The sequence below is a fragment of the Ursus arctos genome, unplaced genomic scaffold, assembly GCF_023065955.2.
Source record: "Ursus arctos isolate Adak ecotype North America unplaced genomic scaffold, UrsArc2.0 scaffold_5, whole genome shotgun sequence".
In the NCBI taxonomy this organism is placed as follows: Eukaryota; Metazoa; Chordata; class Mammalia; order Carnivora; family Ursidae; genus Ursus; species Ursus arctos.
Window position 1 is genome coordinate 23,135,263 of NW_026623067.1, and position 16,843 is coordinate 23,152,105.

The 16,843-nt window shown below is 45.5% G+C and overlaps 1 protein-coding gene across 2 annotated transcripts in view; it reads left to right on the top strand.

Annotated features, from left to right (window-relative positions):
* The window catches only part of SNX24 (sorting nexin 24), a 153,779-nt gene that overhangs the window by 9,615 nt on the left and 127,321 nt on the right, over positions 1–16,843 (top strand). Inside the window, exon 1 of one of the 2 annotated variants that reach the window (XM_057307457.1) lies at positions 12,161–12,794. The exons of the other annotated variant lie outside the window; for it this stretch is intronic. The gene's annotated coding sequence lies outside the window, so the exon portion shown is untranslated. Of the gene's footprint in view, positions 1–12,160; positions 12,795–16,843 lie in introns of those variants that run through there. 2 annotated transcript variants of the gene reach the window in all.

Here is a 16,843-nt window from a genome sequence, read left to right on the forward strand (position 1 = left end):
CTTCTCTGCTCCTAACTCCAACGAGCTACCCAGTGTCATTTTCTTTTGTATACTTAGGGATTTTTTTAGAAGTTGATTTTGTTTCACATTGTGTAAACTGTATGCTGCATTAGGTTTATTTGCTGAAATCTAGGTTCTTTTTATATTCCCTTCATTCTGTTTTCTTCCCCTCCCTTTGATGACCATTTAAAAAAAAAGTTGTAGTTTATCTTTACATTAAAAAAAACAGAAACAAGGTGCACCGGGTTGCTCAGTCAGAGGAACATGCAGTCTTGATCTTGGGGTTGTGAGTTTGAGCCCCACGTTGGGTGTAGAGATTATTTAAATGAAAACGTAAAACAAAAAGAAACAAATACAGGTACATTTGTGCCCTTAGATTAAACAGTAGTCTAAAGTTAAACAGTAGTATAGGAAACATTTTCTTCCACCTGCTTTTTTTTTTTTTTTTTTTTTTTTGACTTCACATTTCCTCCTGTAGTTCGCTCCCTGCCTTGTGCGTATGTTTTTTGCATTTTTGTCAGGGTGTCTTTAGAATAGATTCTTAGCAGTGGGTTCCTGGATCAAAAGGTACATGCATACATACTTAATTTTGCCAGATATGGTCAGATCCCCTTCCTTAGGGATTGTGCTATTTTGCATTCCCATAGCAGTTTATGAGAGTGTGTATTTCCTCACAAGCTTGCCAACCGAGCGTGTTTTCAGACCTTTGGGTTTTTGCCAATCTGATAAGGTGAGCAGTGGTGTCTCAGTGTAGATCCATTGTAATTTGCTGGCTCAATTCTGATGACTAGCTTCAACATTTCTGAAAACATGCTAGTGTCCCTTGTAGTTGCATTGCATTGCTTTGCTTGCTTGCTTTCTCCCTCCTCCTCCCCTCTTCCTCCCCCTCCTCCCGCTCCTTTTCCTCTTCCTCCTTCTCTCCTCTTCCTCCTTTTTTGAAGTAGGTAGTGGGTAGGTGGGTATTTGAAATAAGCTATTGTCTTCTTGTTGATTTTTATTAAAAAGGCAAACGACTTAGGTTTTCATCTTACAATTCTTACTTGAAGGAAGAACCAATATGTGAGTGGAGTCCTACTGGCCACCTTTCCTTAGTCCTTTGAATTTAGGAATTTAGAAACTATCAGCTTCTCTCCTTCTTTACCCTCACCCTTCTCTCCACCTTGCTGGTGGATAGTCGTCTTACTGTCAAGATTACATAAGGCAGGTAAAGCAAGCATTCATTCTTGTGATGATGTCGTACGGGCTTACCTCTCCCAGGCATTGTACTGGTGTTGTGGGCTCAGGGCTGGCTGACATGAATAAAAGTCTGCCAGTTTGAGGAAGGGAAGATCATTTCATCGATATCCCACAACTTAAATACTATGATGTAAAAGTTAACAATACTTAAATTCTGTGATATATAGGTAATACCTTTTATGTTACATGATAAGGTGATAAGAGAGGAAAGAAAAAGATATTTGCTATATATTTATATATGTTGATAGATACACACATAAACATACTAAAGACAAAATAAGGAGGGAATACTTTGGACAGTTACAGTCCTCCTTTCTGTAGCTTGTCACATGGTCATAGCGGGTATTTATAACTACCTTCTTTCACTACTCACTCTCTGTTGCCTTTGCCTTCAGCAAGCAGCTCAGCTGGTTGTGGATCTTTGCCAGGTAGGGTGACTCGAATCTTTATTCCTGAAGGGCCTGAGCCATTAGTAGTCCTCTTTGAATTGGGTCGTTGTAGCTTTCCATTGACTTTAATCATAGGGCGTCTTACTACTAAGAGACACTGTCGGGGTCTCCTGTGGTATCGAACATCTTCCTTGCCCCCACTGGGCTTTAGCAGTCTGCTTTACCCTTGCTAGTCAGGATCTGGCACCCCAGCCAGTGTGCTCATTCCCTTCCTTGCTTTGTGGATTCAGAGACACAAGGAGTTCAAAGTGGCCAGGTGACAGCCTTGACTTCGAGTTCAGTGGAATTCTTGTCTCCTGGTAGAAGCATTCATCCTTTTGGAACTAAGACCTCTAGACCAACAGAACATAAAGTCACAAAGACTGGAAGCAAAAATTGTGCCAGTGGGCCACTAGGGGTCATAGTGAATGATGTTACTCCCGTTTCCACTCCTTGATTCCTTGATCTGTGAATTCTGGTTATGACAACACAGCATCACGTTGCCGCCCAGCTGTAGTGTAACTGAGTCTGCAGAAGGCCATCCCACCATTCTGTCAATCCAGCAGCTTGAGGATGGTGGGGAACATGATGAGACCAGTGCATTCCATGTGTACAGACCCACTGCATCATTTCATTTACTGTGAAGTGAGATGCTTGATCAGAAGCAGTGCTGTGTGGAATACCATGGTAGAGGGTAGCGCATTCCATGAGTCAATGAATGGTAGTTGTAGCGCAGGTGTTGCATGCAGGGAAGGCAAATCATTATCCAGCGTGTCTATTCCAGAAAGAACAAAACACTGTCCCTTCCACGGTGGAAGTGGTCCAGTGTAATCCACCCGCTACCAGGTAATTGGCTCATCACTTCACAGAATGGTGCCATATTGGGGGTTCGGAATCGGTCTCTCCTGTTGGCAGATTGGGCCAACAGTCAATGGTGGTCAGAGCCAGGTGGGCCTCGGCGAGTGGAAGTCTGTGTTGCTGAACATCTGCGTAACCTCCATCCCTGTCACCACAGGCACTTTGTTTGTAAGCCCGCTGGGCAATGACAGGAGTGGCTGGGGAAAGAGGCTGCGTGGCACCTGCAGAACAGGTCATCCTATCCGCTTGATTTTTAAAATCGCCCTTAGCTGCAGTCAGTCTTTGATGAGCATTCACATGAGACACAAATAGCTTCACTTTCTTCTCCTTCTCCTCCTCCTCCTTTTACCTGTTCAGATAGGTCTACATACATACCTCATCTTCGTCTTTCCACAGAGCCAATTTTCCAATCATGTTCTTTCCGTTTCCCCAGTCCTCCACCCAAACCATTGACCATAGCTGGTGCCTCAGTATCGAATCTCATATCTGGCCACTTCTCCTTTTAAGCAAAGTGAACAACCAGGTGCGTTGTTTGAAATCTGCCCCCAGAGAAGGTTTCCCTTGACTGTTGTCCTTCACAGCTGTCCCAGGGAGGGACTAGTGTGGTACAGGTGCGCCCTTACCGGTGGTGATTGCATATGTTGCAGACTCATCTGTTAACCAGGTCCAGGTCTTCCCTTCCTCTGTTAGCTAATTCTAGGGAATGCCTCATGAAGCCACAGGTGCAGGCTGGAGAGAGTAAGTAGTGTAGCAGGAGTGGGGACCTTGGGCATTTGGGCCACTTCTTTTTTTTTAGACTGTAACTGTTTAAAAAAATTTACATTCAATTAGCCAACATACAGTGCATCATTAGTTTAGGTGTAGTGTTCAGGGATTGAGCAGTTGCGTATAACACCCAGTGGTCATCACATCACGTGCCCTCCTTGATTGGGCCACTTCTTCATGTAACTTACTTGTGCCTTCAGGGCCTCTTTGGGCCTGATTGCATATATGCCACTTCCATTTGGTAACCAAGTGTTGCTGTACCCAGCTTTATAGCCTGGTGGGTCAGATAACACCCAGTTCATGATGGGCAGCTCAGGTCACATGGTAACTTGATAGTCTGTGGTCACGCCTCCAGTCCCTACTAAGGTGCAGTAGCAAGCCAAGAACTCTTTCTTGCAAGCAAAGTAGCTATCCTCGGAGGATGGCGGGGCTTTGCTCCAAAGTCATAAGGACCTGCACTGTCCTTCACCTATGGAGGCCTGCCAGAGGCTCAAAACATCATCCCTGTCTGCTTCTGCCACTGCATGCATTATTGGATCTGGTGGATCATAACCCAAGTGGTGAAGCAGCTTGGACCTGTTGCAGAGCCTTCTCTTGATCTGGACCCCACTCAAAAGTAGTAGCTTTTCAGGTCGTTTGGTAAAGGGGTTGGAATAGCGCACCTGGATAGGTTGCCTCCAGAATTGAAAGAGGCCCACCACATTATAGAGGGCAATCTGCTTTGATCAGTCTATAGGTTTAAATATTGATCTCACCCAAAACCACTTCACAGAAACACCAGAACAATGTTTGACCAACTATCTGGGCACCCAACAGTAAAATTAACCCATCCTACTTCCTTCTAAAATTGAAATACACACTTCATTCTTCAATAAACATTGTGGTCTTTTTCTCCCCTTTGTTTTAGTTCAGATATAGATAACATGAGAAGATATGTTTTTGTATTTTATTACCCACTATTTATTGTAAACTACATTTAGTCCTTCTTGCAATTGGAAGGGTTTTTTTTCCTTCAGATGCATACCCATGGAAAATTTGCATCTCCGTTTTGCGAACATGATCGTAGTGCAGGGAATAAAAGTTTACGGACAAGGTCTGTTTTCCTTGTTTATTATTAGTGGACAATTAGATCTCATTGTCAGTAAAAATTGATGGCTGCAGCTTCCAATTTATTGAGCCTGTGCTAATAAATGCAACAGTTGTTCATAATTTGGTGGTAAATGACCTTTAAATGTAGATGTTTACAGAGGCGGTCCTTGGGGAACAATTTAACTTCCAAATGACACCCATGAGTCCTTGTTATCATTTAAATATGCTTCCCTTTGTCAATAACAGAATAACAAATACTGGTTAGATTTCTAATGTTGATTCAGATACCAGGGAACCTGCTGAATAAATTAGTGTACATTTGATTTATATTGACCAAAATTTTTTACATTGCTGTGTTACAGGTCAAGGTTACATGCATTTAAATGCATTGCAGTGCAGAGGTCCTGCTTGACTGACATGAATGCTTACACTGCTTTTAATTAACTTTTAAATACTGTCCTAAAATTCCTTCTCAAATACCAGCTAAATTATTAGAAACTGGACTGAAATTAACTTAGTAGGGAGAAACCTTATTTTAAAAGTCAATAATCTTGATCTTTCCCATAAAAATGATTGGAGTAAATTATTGCTACATTTTTATCTTACGATTTGTGAGGAAATCAGATCTGCTTTTTCCATCGTAGACTCTGAATTCATTATCTGTGGGTTTTCCATGGATAATTTTGCAGAAATAACCTGAGATAGTACTGAAAAAAAAATTTGCAAAGTAAACAACAGTTTTACCTAGTGCAGGAAGTACTTTATCAAGGAAATGCATTTTCTTACTGCTATGAACTTTTTCACTGATATTGTCATGTGTATATGGAAGGAGGATGGTTTGCAGGGGGAAGATATGAATTAATTTTGTCAGCCACTCATTAGTAGTCCAAAGTAGTATATGTTTTAGGCAAGCTTTAATCAACACCTCATTTGCCCTTTGAAAGAGTATCTTCACAATGGATGCTGCTTCTTTTGCACATTGATAATATTGGATAAAAAGCATTTTGCTATCAGTGTCAAATTTATCTCATGTATGACCCATGCAGGAAGGTTTACCTAGTTAAAAAGTTTAGAACCGAAATGCACAAGGGTTTCTTTTCTTTTTTGTTTTTGTTTTAATCATGAAAATCTTTGTAGTTAATCAAAAAGTGTGCTTTGGGAATTCAGGATAACCTTCTGAGCTTTGCTTCCCGAGAAGCTGTGTGTAATCAAAAGGCAGCACAAAGCTCCTCTCCTTTAAAACTTTGCATCCCTCTGCACTTTTTCGTGTAAAGAGAGCCCCCCTCTGAAGCCAGAAGGGACATCCCCTCAGCCTGCCTGCAGTGAATGGCATCTGTCTTGGGATATCAGTTTCAGCCACAGTGTGGTTTCTTAGCCTGGAGCCTTGTCCCTAGGTTTCTTGTATCCAGAACAGCATTAACCCCAGCTTGTCCAGAAGGGGAAAAGGAGTAATAGTGTGGAAAATACCAATAAGAGAGACAAGAAAGTGGACCTTAGAAAATTGAAAGTGGTGAGAGAATGACAAATGCTGCATGTTGCAGGGGATGAGTCATTCAGTAGTAGGAATGCTTCTGAATGACAGAGAGGGAGGGAGAGAGAGAGAGTCATGTAGCCTTTCTCTCAAGTGGGCATGCACCGAAGGAGTGATTGAAGAATGGAAAGGCTTCTGGGTGTTAGTCTGATGCTGAGAGGAGGCAGGGAGTTGGAGAAAACAGGCTGTCAACTTGACGATGCAGTTGGTGGACGGCCACGCCCCTGGTGGATGGGACGTGGGAACTCCATCCAAATGAGGGCGTGGCTTCTGGTGCGAATACCTGGCTGCCGAGGCTATGATGCCCAGCCCGTGCACGTGCTCACGCTGGGGCTCTTTACAAACTGCCAGTGTCTGGGTCCCACCCTTGGGGAGTCTGATGGTTCTTGGGTATGGATTGAGCATGAGAATTTTTAAAACGTCCCTGGATGATTCTAATGAGCAATGAGAAATAGCGCACTGCCCTAAAAATGTCCCCAAGGTGGTTGTGCAGATCATTAAGGCACATTACTTGCCCCACTACATCTTAATACGGTAGGTCATTGGTTCTTGGGAATGATTAAATATACAGATTTTCAGGCTCTCTGCCCAGAGATTCTCATGTAATTGGGGACTTCAGCTCTGGTATAGTTTAAAAGCTCTCTAGTTGATTTTACTTTGTAGCCCAGCCTGCAAATTATGGAATGCAAATTACGGAGTAGGTGACTTGCCCCGTTTTGAAAAAGACACCCTACGGAGTGCGTAGTTAGCATGAAGGAGAAAGTCAGTTTTGTTTTAAAGCTTTAAAGGACGGGTTCACATTCTGATTCAGCAGAAGTGGCCCTAGGACATAGGTCCTGAACCGTGAACTGCTCTTGAGTCCTTGGAGTCATCAACTAAATGAACTGAAGCTTTCCTTTTTTTTCTTTTTTTTTTCCAAGATTTTTTTTTTAAGCAATCTCTGTACCCAACGTGGGGCTCAAACCCACAACCCCGAGATCAAGAGTCACATGCTCCACTGACTGAGCCAGCCATGTCCCCTTAAACTTCTCTGACCTCAGCAGAGTTAAGGAACTTCTAAAGAGGGTCATTACTAAGCTTTGGAGCCAGACATACCCGGTTCTGCATTCTGCATTCCTACTCACTAGTGAGGGGACTTGTGCAAGTCATAAACCTCCCTGAGTTCTTATTTCCCTAAAATGCTTACCTCATTTTTCTCTCAAGCCTCCCCTGTTCCAGGCACATAGTAGGAAGTTGCCACGTGGGCAGCTCTTGTTATTTCTAGTACTCATAACTAAGTTTTTGCCAGTAAGATTAACATGTCATGGTGTATTTTACCGTCCTTTCATCTAATAGGAAAATTTTTTCTTTCTTTCTCAGTTTTGAGTGATTACACATTTAATTCGCGGCTTTAAATGAATTCTTTTTGAAAAGTGATATCAAAAGATCCTTGCAGTGCTTTCACATTAGGGAATGACATCTAAAGTGTCCCAGTCGGTCACCTCACCAGTAAGAACACATGAAAAACGTTGATTATGTGGTGAAACGACCAATTGTTGAAAACTGCTATTTCTCGATCGCAGAACCCATAGGTGACATTCCAGCCACTCTTCTTTGCTTTAGATGTCTAACAGCTTTCTCAGATAATACTTTGAATTGGTTTTCTATATTCTTCAAATATGAAGTCTTTTACAAACTTCTGTTTGTAGTGTTTGAGTATATGGTGCTAGCTTGGTGGTGGAGGTGAGGCCAGTCCCTAACCAAATCCATTCTTGGTGCTTTGCTGAGCAGGAAGTAGAACTTTTTTTTTTTTTTTTTTTTTTTTTTTAAGATTTTACTTATTCAGGAGGGGGGGAAGGGCAGAGAGAGAGGGAGAAGCAGACTCCCCACTGAGCAGGAAGCCCCAGGTGGGGCTCGATTCCAGGACCCTGAGATCATGACCTGAGCCCAGGGCAGATGCTTCACCGACTGAGCCACCCAGGTGTCCCATGGCCCATGTTGACTTTATCCATAAACTGTCTAGAACTCTTTCTTGTGTCTAGTAGACACGCCCTATCAAAACCCATTAATGATAGAGTTGTAACAGATGAGAAAAACAGTGACATGGAAAGTTACTGAGAACACCAGAGAGTTCTATATTAAGAACTTCATTTTTATGGGGGAAAAAGTATGTACCTCTTTTGGATTGCCCAGGCAAAGATGCACTTCTAAAGCAGTCTTCTCTTTGTATTCTTGCCATCTCTTGCTTGAGGCTTATACCGTCTAGGGGGAGCACCGCAGAGCAGAAGGTGCCTGCGCTTGACCTGGCTTCTCACCTTGCCTCACCTTCTCATGCTTCCTTCTTCTCCTTGGTGGGAGGGGGGAGTGCTAACATGGCGAGCCGTAGGGGTAGAAAAAGGAATGCTGATAATGAATGACAAGCTCCTCGTGCAGGGCAAGGCATGGACTGGAAGGTAGTTGCTGTTACTATCCGGGACCTGGGATGCAGGGGGAGAATGGTGCGTTCTCTTTACCACAAGCAGGGCACGAGATTGCTCATTTCACTTTCTGTGTCGTCAGCTCTGTGTCTCGCCTGGGCATCTCTGCTCTTCTGCTCCCTGCCACCTGCGCTGGGCCCGTAGTCGCATGGGTTTACACTGCATAGGAGGGAGCTGTTGAGCCTGCCAGGTGGATTGCCCATGGTAGACTGTGTGCTCCGGAGACTGTAATGCAGCCTGCTGAGATTCTCGTGACGAGCACAGTGACTCTGGACCGAAGAGCCAGCAGCCCCAGAGACCAGGATCCCACCAGAACCATCTGGGTCCCCAGGGCTCTGGCGTTGCTGGTGCCCAAGTGGTTCTGAGGGGAGGGTCGTGCCAGTGCCTAATGGAAGGGGTTCCCAGGTAGGCCAGGAACAGATTTGGGGGTCAGAGTTGAAACATGCACCTGGTTCATTGGGACTTAACTTAGGCAATCAGAGAGTTTTCCAGTATTTCCATTAAGCACTAGAGAGGACCTTAGAAACTCAGTACTAAGGATGATCCATGGTACAGTGAGTTTTGGTAATTTGAGGAAGTGTTCCGCAACTTAAATCTCCAGTAATGTGTAGAGTTAAAATATGGGAAACATTTTCACATTAACAAATGGATATAGAACCAAAATGCCAAGAACTGGCTCATTAAATAATAATGGCCAAAAAGGACTTTATGTTGAAATGGACTTTAGCACTGCTCTTGTTTGATTTGCCCAGTTTTTGCTTCCTTTGGCTGCCCTGGGTCTGTTCAAGAGCACCTTGTATGATGGAGCCCTGTGGAACCGTGAACTGGCCTCCTGAACTTCCTGTCTACCATTTCGTATTGAAGCCGTTATAAACAGTTCCGCTGGTTTCTTCAGGTGATGTACAGACAGTTACTAAATGAGTGTGGGTAGACGCTGAGTTCTTAAGCTGACTACAGTACTTTCGCCGTCTTCTCCTCCTCCGCCCCCTCCTCCTCCTCCTCCCTCTTCTCCTCTTTTTAAGTAGGCTCCATGCCCAGCGTGGAGCCCAACGCAGGGCTTGAACCCACGACCCTGAGATTAATACCTGAGCTGAGATCAGGAGAGTCAGACACTTAACCAACTGAGCCACCCGGACGCCCCTGAAAGTGTATATTTTACAGGGTTTTTTTGGGGTTTGGTTTTGTTTTTAGGTTTGGAAGGTTTTTTTTTTAAGCAACATTTGCTTTATGTTACAGATATATTCATTTTTGTTGGCCATTGATAACAGCATCAGCTTATAAAAGTGAAGAAATACTAGTCTTTGAAAGCATAACATACTAGTCTCTGAAAGCATAACATATTTGAACTGATCATTTCCTTAATTAATGTATTTGTGACATTGTATGCTAGTGAAATTTAAGGAAGAGTTCTGTAAGAGATGGGTTGGGAATTATGAATGATCAGTGCCCTGTAACCTCTATGCTCTTAGTCTCAACATACAGTGGAAGCAAAGCTTTTATCTATTATAGAGAAGGATAATTAACAATGCAACTTAATAGATCAGGTATCTGATCAAATATCTGAATGCCTGCTGAGTGCCAGCCACGTATATACTGATGACTGTAAGGCCTGACCCTAGCCCTTCAAAGACTTCACAGTTACGTACTGGCACCACATGACACGGTGTTTACGAGGCAGTAATGACTGCTTTTTGGTAACAAATACAAAATAGTAAATTGCATTGAATGGAGATTTTGAGAATGAGATCAGAGGAGTAAAGTACCTTCAAGAAATCATGCTTAAGCCACATTTTGAAGACTAAGCAGGATTTAGAGAAGCAGCTGGAAAGGATAGGGCTTGGCTGAAGGAGCACCACCCCCTCCACCTGCCCAGTAGGGTGATGTAAGTGCATATTGTCTGATGGGGGTTGGGAAGAGAGCAGTGTCCCGTGTGCAGAATGTGGTTGTGGGTAAAGGATGAATGTCTGTTGGACACGTGGGGCAGAGCCACATGCAGAGGGCCCCGTGGGTGATTGTTTCTGTTCTTTGTGCTCCTGGAGGATAGGCATCGACCAGGGGGGAAGGTGTCAGAATCCCTTCCACTTTTGGTAAGGAGTGGGGAGAGGAGGGCACATTCTAGTCAGAGAGATGTCTGCATGGCTTTGGAGGGAGGGGTGCAGAGGAGAGAATGTCCATCCCTGGCATCAGGTAAGGATGGGATCAGAAACTCTGAAATCTTTTCACTTTGGGCAGAAATAAACAGGGCTGCATAGCATGTTTCTGAACAGCCAAGCCAGACGGAAGCGAGGCCGTCAGGCTGATGACACTTAGCTTGGTGTACAGACTGTTTCCAAAGGGGGTTAGTTGGCGTCCCCCTGGGACTGTTGCTGTGGCCTAGGCTAGGCTGGGGGGGAGGGGCAGATGACCAGGATGGAGGTCTGGGCTGGGCCAGTGGCACAGTAAGGATGTGAACGATTCTGAAGAGAATGCCAGTGGTCTCTGGAAACTGGAATTCGCAGCTAAAAGAAAAGGATCGGGAAGCCTGGGTGGCTCAGTCGGTTAAACGTCTTCATTCTGCTCACATCATGATCCCAGGGTCTTGGGATCGAGTCCCACATCGGGCTCCCTGCTCAGCGGGGAGCCCGCTTCTCCCTCTGCCTGCTGCTCCCCCTGCTCATGCTCTCTCTCTTTCTCTCACTCGTGCTCTCTCTCTGATAAGTAAATAAAATCTTTAAAAATACAATAAAATGATAAATAAGAAATAAGATTTAGTGACCTCCGTCTCATCTTTCCTTACCTCTTCACCTCCCCCTGACACACCTGAACTGCTCCCCCTTCCCTCGGTTCCTAGAGGTCCAGGCTGCTCACGTCCCCTTATGGCCAGAAGCCTCTCCCACTGCCCCCGCACTCAGTTAGCTTGTATTTTCCCTTCCAGAACCAGTTCTGCTTTCTCTTACTTCCTCCAGGCAGTGCTGCAATTTTCACTTTTGCCCAAGACCTTTCTTCTTACTTCCTTGTCTTCAAGCCTATAAACCAATGAGCGGTGATTCTCCTCTGAGAGCCCCTTGGCCATACTTGAAGCTCCTCCTGAGTCGGCTTCTCCTAGACAGGAATGGCAGGGGCGGAGAGAGCACACGGCAGAAGCAGGGCTGAGCGGGGAGGGTCCCAGGCCAGCACAGCTGCGGTGAGCCACGTCTGCCTGGAGCAAGAATTCCCAGATAATGAGACAACATCCTCCTCTGGGCCAGGGATGGAAGAACGGGGTGGGGAAATTGGTGTGTCTTCCAAATGCATGATATTCAGTGCATGGACGCACAGGGTAGCTGAGACCACTGTGGTCAGGGGGTTCTCGAGAGGGCAGAGCATTGGAACAAGGTGGAGAAGGAACCTGTGGGCGTGATGGGGGACCTTGGAGGCTTAGCAGGGCGGGAATCAGGGTAAGGTAAAGGCTGTTTCTCACTGAGAATGCAGACGGCCAGTGTTTCAAGGTCGTGAAGAAGAGGCCGGAGCGTGAGAAAGGAGACAGGAGAGGAAGTAAGTGGGAACGAGGCTGAGGAGGAGGCTGAGGAGGGGCAAACTGCGGTTCTTGGAGTTGCTTTTCCTGTCCCCGTACGGATGGTGTTGAGGATTCAACCCATGTAAAGTTTGGGTTTCAGGGATGAGTTTAGAGCAGCATTGTCCAGTAGAAATGCAGTGTGAGGCACACAAGAATTTTAGGTTTTCTGGTAGACGTGGTTTTTTTTTTTTTTTTTTTTAAGATTTTATTTATTTATTTATTTATTTATTTGAGAGAGAGCAAGTGCGAGACAGAGCATGAGCCAGAGGGAGGGGCAGAGGGAGAGGACAGCTCTGGCTGAGCAGGGAGCCGTATGCGGGACTCGATCCCAGGACCCTGGGACCATGACCTGAACCAAAGGCAGACGCTTAACGGCTGAGCCACCCAGGTGCCCTCTGGTAGACATATTTTAAAAAGTAAAAAGAAACAGGTGAAACAAACTGTAGCGATTTATTTCTTTTAGCCCAATAAATCCCAAGTATGATTTCAGCATGTCAGCAGTATAAAAATTACTGATGAGCTATTTTACATTATTTTTTGTAATAATTCCTTAAGTGTAGCATGTTTTTTACACTTACCAGAACACCTCTCTTGGGACCAGGCACAGTGCAGATGCCCAATGGCAACATCTGGCCAGTGCCGCCATATTGGACAGGACAGATTTAGGGACAAGGAGGGGTCCAGCTCACAGCAAAACCCATAGTGAAGCTGGAATAAAGCTGTCCAGTCTGGGGAGCTGAAATCTCAAGTTTTAGCTTCTGGTGAGAATTTTTTTTTTTTTTTTGAAGATTTTATTTTGAAATAATGTCTACACCCAACATGGGGCTCGAACTTAAAACCCTGAGATCAAGAGTTGCCTGTTTCATCAACTGAGCCAGCTGGGCATCCCGCTATTGGTGAGCATTTAATCTCACTGTGATTTATACAGTCAGCCTGAGTACACTCGAGGTTCTTGGTTTCAGCTCAGATGAGGTTTATTGTACCTGTGGTTGACCTGTACTCAAGTAGTTGGGGCTGTGGACCCGGGAGGGGTTTTGGAGGGGGCTCAATTCCCAGCACTGCCGTTTTCCAGCTGTGGGTCACTGAGCACTTTAGGGACCTTTCTGTGCCTCAGTTTCCTGGTCTCTAAAATGACGATAATAATAACAGACTTTATTATTGGAAATTCTGTACTTGCGTCAGGGTTGTTGCAAGAATTAAATGTGGAGGGGTGCCTGGGTGGCTCAGTCGTTAACCGTCTGCCTTCGGCTCAGGGCGTGATCCCAGCGTCCTGGGATTGAGCCCCACATCAGGCTCCTCCGCTGGGAGCCTGCTTCTTCCTCTCCCACTCCCCCTGCCTGTGTTCCCTCTCTCGCTGGCTGTCTCTCTATCAAATAAATAAATAAAATCTTAAAAAAAAAAAAAAGAATTGAATGTGGAGGGCTGACCTGTTAAGACTTAACAAATATATTTCAAAAGATCTTTAGATTACTTTATTTGAGTCCATGCTCATCATCATTATAGATTAAAAAAAAAAAACCTTTTCTGGGGACTATAACTTTATGAAGTGTTATTTGAGTTTGGATTTTATTTTTAAATTTAGTTAGCCATTTATTTTTTTATATGACACACATTTTTTTTTAAGATTCCATTCATGTATTTGACAGAGATAGAGACAGAGAGAGCGTGAGCGCACAAGCAGGGGGAGGGGCAGAGGGAGAAGGAGAAGCAGACTCCCCATGGACCAGGGAGCTCGATGCAGGGGCTCGATCCAGGACCCCAGGACCCCAGGATCATGACCTGAGCTGAAGGCAGATGCTTAACCACCTGAGCCACCCAGGCGCCCCTGAGGTTGGATTTTAAACAAAAAACTGCCTCCTTTAATCTTGGACTTTACTTTGCAAAAATATGAGAACATGAACTTTCACATCTAGTAAATTAAAATATATGGAGCAACGATCAACATGTTATTCTTAGGAGCTGCCTTAGGGTGGGTGATCTTTAAAGTCCTTCACAAATGGAGCAGCACTCTTGAATCTGAGACTCAGGGGTTTCGGAGAAGTGCGCCACGGACACGAGGCGGCTTGGTTCTCCTGGCATCCCAGGTCGGAAAAATGTTTTCATTGAGAATATCTGATTGAAGAGGCTGGCTGAATGGAGTTGGGTACGAGGGGGAAGGGAGCAAGGGAATTGCTGTAGAAACCTACAGAGCCACCGCCCACGTGCCCTTTATCTGTCAGTCAATGTCCTATTTTTCAAATGAGCTTTTGCAATAACCACGGATCTGGAGCACGTCCGTAAGTGAGGAGGCCGGAACCTGCCTGCCTGCGTGTGTCCAGCGCCAGCCTTCCAGTGCAGCCCAAAGTTGACTTTTGCCTGTGAAACAGTGGAAAATGGGCCTGATAAAGATGTGTAGTCTGCAGGGCCTCGTTTTATTTATCATATCCGAAAAGAACAGTGTTGTGTTGTGTTGTGGTCAACATAGACGCCGACCTTCCTTGTTCCCAAAAGCTCAACTCCTGGAGATAAGGGGGGCAAAATAATAAAGTACAATGGCAAGAGGAGAGTGTCATTATTTGTAGCTTGTCAAGTGAGGCCCTTTCAAGCCCCGAGTGATTCCGATCTGGGAACGCGGCACAATTCCGTAAACGAACCGCAGCCGGCATCAGAGAGATCTCCCCTGGCCCGCAGACAGCCCTGGAATTGCATCACTTTGTCTTGCGCGGAGCATGCCAGCCTCACGCAATATCATTTGGTTGCAAATGGGCCTGCCCCCTAAGCCCCGAAACACATTCTCCGGTATCTGACTCTTGGCCTGTGATTTGTCATGTCCCGGCTGCTATCAGTGTCCAGTAATTTTAATAGATTCTGATGGTCTCCTTGTAGAAACACAGGATACATCTGGCTTGGGCCTGGGACATGGGAGAGACCCCGCTGGCCCAAGACAACAGGGGTGTGTGCAGAAAAAGTGGAGATTCATTTTATTTCATTAAAAACGGGTTTGAGGTGATAGGGCGCTGCGTTCGGAATTAAAAACAAGTGCATTCCCCGCCCAGATAGTAGCTCCAGACACATACCGCGTGTTTCTGTCTCTGAAGCAGTTACCTCCTTCGGACTGGATTGCTGGCACCGGCCTCAGCTTCCAGAAGTCACAGCGGGACGTGGGGAAACTGTCGCACGTAATGGTTTATTGAGCCCCTTGTTCTTCAAGACGGGGTCCACGGACGAGCAAGCCATGTTGGGAGCTTGTTGGAACGCAGGCTCACGGGCCCTAGGCCAGACATCCTAGAATCTGCGTTCTCACATGGTCCCCAGGGCGGGCGCATTCAAGTGTGAGAATGAGAAACTCAGGCTCAGAGCTCAGGCTTTGGAGTCTGAAAGGTCTGTGGTTAAAGCCCGTCTTTCTGACTGAGTTGTGTTTGACTTTGGGTCACTTCTGTCAACTTTCGGTTCTCATCGGAGTGGGGATTGCGTAACTACGTCTTAACGGTTCTTCTGATGATTAAATTGTGACTACACAGAGATGGAAAGATCTCTCCCTATACCTCTACCTTTTTTTTTTTTTAAAGATTTATTTATTTGAGAGAGAGAGCATAGGGGAGACCATGAGAGACAGAGCACAAGCAGGGGAGAGGGGCAGAGGGAGAAGCAGGCTCCCCGTGGAGCAGGGAGCCTGATGTGGGACTAGATCCCAGGACTCTGGGATCATGACCTGAGCCGAAGGCAGACACTTAACCGACTGAGCCACCCAGGTGCCCAACTCTCCCTATTTATACAGTGTTTGACATGGGGAAAGCATACAGTAAAGGCAAGAAATGTAGTGGTACCTCCCGGGACTTCACCTTAAGAGCATTAAAAGTTGTCTACTTGTGAAGTAATTCACCTGCAGACAGTTTCCACACTACAGGGATGGTGAATTTTGTAGACCAACCCTAGCTGAGTGTGACTACATTCGATGGCCATCCACTCATAATCACTTATCTTGTTAACCTTCGTCCCACGGCTCATCCCATCATGATCCAGAGTATGTAGTAGAGCCGTGGACAGTGCTGGCTACCTGGAGACAGGTATAAAGTGCACCTGTCAGCTCCTGGAGCTTGGGCTCAGGACCATGTCAGCAGCGGCGGGTCCTGGTTCTAGAGCCCTCCCCTGGCCTCCTGGCCCTGGCTCAGTGTGGAAGAAACACCTGCCGTTGTCCGTGTGTGCTGTGTTCTGGTCCCACTGTGGGTGCTCAGTGTGTTCCCGAAACCTGATTGTCACAGGCACTTTTTCCTAGTATTGACTTCGGGGGAAAAATACAGAGACAAAAATTAACAGCCAGATTTAACCCAACTTTTTTTTTTTTTCTTGAGAAACACCCTTTTCCCTTCTTTCCCCTCTGTTTTTTTCTCTTATCATAAATCTCTCTCTTTTTGAAAAGATTTTATTCATTTAAGCGAGAGAGTTCATGAGCAGGGAGGAGAGGGAGAAGCAGACTCCTCCCCACTGAGCAGGGAACCCGAGGTGTGGCTCGATCCCAGGACCCTGGGATCATGACCTGAGCCGAAGGCAGATGCTTCACCGACTGAGCCACCCAGGCGCCCCTCTCATGATAAATCTCTTAATCTCTGTAAATGTAAAATTTTCAGCTCACCAACTTTTAAAATTAAGAATAACAGCATAAAAATTCAGTTTGTTAGCCGTTCGAAAATAGAATTTACTTCCATATCTCACTTAAGGAATTGGAAGTGGCAGAGTATCTATGGAGAACCGGGGGTGGGCCAGGACCTGGGAGAAGCAGGGCTGAGAGAGAGGGATGGGGAGTAGGGATACATGTTGCACATCAGGGGCAAGGGGAACAGGACCAGGAGAAAAGGAGTCCGGAGCCTGGCAGTGTGCAGGCTGAGAGGAGGAATCCGCTCAGCTACATAAGAACCAACCAGCTCATCAGCGTTATCAAAGGTACGAGGTAACTCTTCTTCAGCAC